Source organism: Pteropus vampyrus, unplaced genomic scaffold, assembly GCF_000151845.1.
Source record: "Pteropus vampyrus isolate Shadow unplaced genomic scaffold, Pvam_2.0 Scaffold138, whole genome shotgun sequence".
NCBI lineage: Eukaryota > Metazoa > Chordata > Mammalia > Chiroptera > Pteropodidae > Pteropus > Pteropus vampyrus.
Genome location: NW_011888919.1, coordinates 6,762 through 9,832, shown reverse-complemented (window position 1 = coordinate 9,832; position 3,071 = coordinate 6,762). Strand labels below are relative to the sequence as shown.

Genomic DNA, 3,071 nt, shown 5'->3' with positions numbered 1-3,071 from the left:
GATGTAGCGGTGACCCAAACCGACACAGCTCCCTGCCCCGAGGGAGCTGATGTTCTCATGGAGGAAGACAGACAAGAAACAAAAGAATGAAGAAACGTGGAATAGGTCCAACGTGATCAGTGCCGAACCTTAAAGGGACAAAGGGGGCTGAGTGGGGCCAGAGTATAGGTCAGCCAGGACAGGCCCCTCGGGTCAGGTGAGCTTTGAGCCCAAAACCCGAAGAAAGGAGAGAAAAAAGCATCTGAAGCAGCACAAACAGCAAGTGCAAAGGCCCTGAGGTGGAGTGTGCTGGCATACTCCAGGAGAGCCGTCCAGGCCATAGAACATGTTTGGGGATCCATGGGCGGGTCTTGAGCTACTGTCACCAGATGAAAATACAAAGACACCCAATCCAATTCGAATTTCAGATCGACAACAACATACTTTTTTTTTTTTTTCCAGCATGAGTATGTCTCAGGCAACATTTGAGACATCCTTAAACATTAAAAAATTATTTGTTGTTGATTCGAAATTCATATCTAACTGAACAGTTTGTAATTTTTTTTTTCCTACACCAGGTGATCTCATTCAGAGCAGAGCAGCGACCTGCTTTGACTTAGTTTTTAACAGGATGCCTCTGCTTGTTGGCGGAGACCGAACTCGGGGGGAGGCGAGAGGGAAGCGAGACGATACCAGGGTAATGCATAGTGCAGGAGGTGATGGTGACTTGGATCAGGGTAATAGCAGCAGAGGTGGGGAGAGGGTGCCAGGGTACGGATTGATTTTCGGGGGAAGCCCATGGCCAATCTCCGTGGCTTGGTACCCTAGACCTCTCTCCACCGCTGGACACGTACTCAGACCCTGTAGCAGACAGAACCGTGCCCCACAAAGATGTCCACATCTCAACCCCCTGAACCTGTCAATAGGTGACCTGACATGGCCAAAGGAACTTTGCAGATGTGATTACGTTAAGGATCCTGGGATGGGAAGATGATCCACGACTATCCAGGTGGGCCCTGTGTCATCACAAGGGTCCTTCTAAGGGGAAGGCAGGTGATCAGAGTCAGTAGCAGGAGGTGTGACAATGGAAGCAGATGTCAGAGTGACATCAGAAAGGGGCCCACGAGCCACAGAACGCAAGCAGCCTCCGAAAAAGTCCCACAAGTGGATTCTCTCTGAAGCCCCCGGAAGGAACGCAGACCTGCCAAGGCCTCGACATCAGATTTCTGATCTCCAAAACTCACTTGAATGCATTTGTGTTGTTTTAAGTCACTAAGTTTAGGGTAACTCGTTAAGCGGCCACGTGAAATGAATACAGACCCCGTGGGCTGTTTCTTTACCTGCCTCTGGGCCTCTTCTGAAGCTGGTGCCGCTGCCTGGAATTCCCTTCGGAACCATGTTGCCCAACTGGTCACCATCGACTGTATGTGGCCATTCAAATTCCCATTTATTCAATTAATTTAGATTACAAATAGTTCCTTGGTCGCACTAGCCGCAGTTCAAGTGCTTAATAGCTGCACGTGGCTGGTGGCGACCATATTGAGCAGAGCAGATATAGAAAAGTTTCATCATGACAGAAACTCCTGTTAGGCAGAGGTTGCTCTAGAGTCTCACTTGCTCAGGCCTTTTACGTCACACAGTAGCGTCACCCGTCTGGAGAGTCATGCAGCACCTTACCCACAGTTTCCCCTTTAAGGTAATTCTTACAACAAGCCAGAGAGGTAGGGGAGATGCTTTATTTTATAAGCTGAGGTCCAGGGGTGGGAGGTCACTTTCCCAAGGTCACACAGTAAGGAAGTTCCAGAGCTGAGGTTTGAGCCCACGTTTCCTTGCCTCCCATGCCCTTGCTCTCAATTACGGCCAATTTCCTTCAACGCTTTGCTCACGGGACACTTTGTCCAGCAAACCTCCCTGATTCCTCCTCCTCCTCCCAGGAAGGCAGTAGTTAGTGTTCTCTTTTCCATGTTTCCGAGTTTCCGGAACACAAGTTCCCGGCTAAACTGTAAATTCCCCAAGAGTGACATCTGTGTCACTTGAATTTCTGTCTCTCCTCCACCCACCCCAGGCCTTAGAAAGAGCCGAACTACTTTTATTTCTTTGAACCTCATTTTCTTCCAACCAGATCGTGAGCTCCCCGATGGTGGAGATCCCTTTCTTGCTATCTTTCTCTCTCTCTCTTTTTTTTTTTCTGTATCTGATATAAGGACACACAGTAGGTCCTCAACAATGCATATTTTATCCCTTGGTCCATTGTTTAGAATTCTCCTACATGTAGTAAGACTAAAACTGACTTGTAGCATGAATTATGTCCTGAAACAATTTGTATATTCAGGAAAGTTCTGATTTGGAAGATTTTATAAAAAGTCTTTATGGTTTTTTGACATTTATTTCCATCTCTTATTGCGTCAGCCTTCCCTTTTGTTAAAAGAGCCAATATCACAAAAGCTTTCAAACGTACACTGTGCAATTTTTAGGTAGAAGTTCGTTAATCATTAATCTTTTTTGTTTGTTGTACCTTTCCCTTTTTTGTTTTTTAGTTTGTTTTTTCTGTTGATTTTTTTTTATTTTTTACCATAAATGTATAGACTTCCTTAAATTTCCAAAGAACAAGGGCTTAATGGCTTTTTCATGAGCTAGTTTTAAGGTTGCTACCCAATCCTGGTTTGGTAGTTTGTGACTTCCTTCTCGATTGCATATTGTGGTTTACTTCTCATGTTCCTTTACAAGAGTCATGGTTCTGTTTTGCATATTTTAAGCAGAGTGTTTAGTCAATTTCTTCTTTTCTTCTTTGGGTAATGACATATGAATTGACCTCTCTATATTCAACTTGTTCTCCGAAGGTTTGATAATTACACCCGTCAAAAGTTCAGAAATAAAAGTAAAACCAATGAATCGCTGAAGTCATCATTAGTAAAAGCTTATCGTGCACATATCAAAAAGCAGTTTGCAAGGGAGCACTCAAACCAAAACATGGAATGAAGCTTAGGCATATATTGTTATAAAGCAGTGACTGTTTATTCTTCACAGTGATTGTTTATAATATTAGAATTTTCTTCAATAATAGGGAATTGGTCAGTGGTTACCTCACACCT

General features: G+C 44.3%; 1 long non-coding RNA gene across 1 annotated transcript in view; it reads left to right on the top strand.

The window, feature by feature from the left end:
* LOC111744608 overlaps window positions 1-3,071 on the top strand; it is a 22,308-nt gene that overhangs the window by 18,063 nt on the left and 1,174 nt on the right. The gene's annotated exons all lie outside the window — the stretch shown is intronic.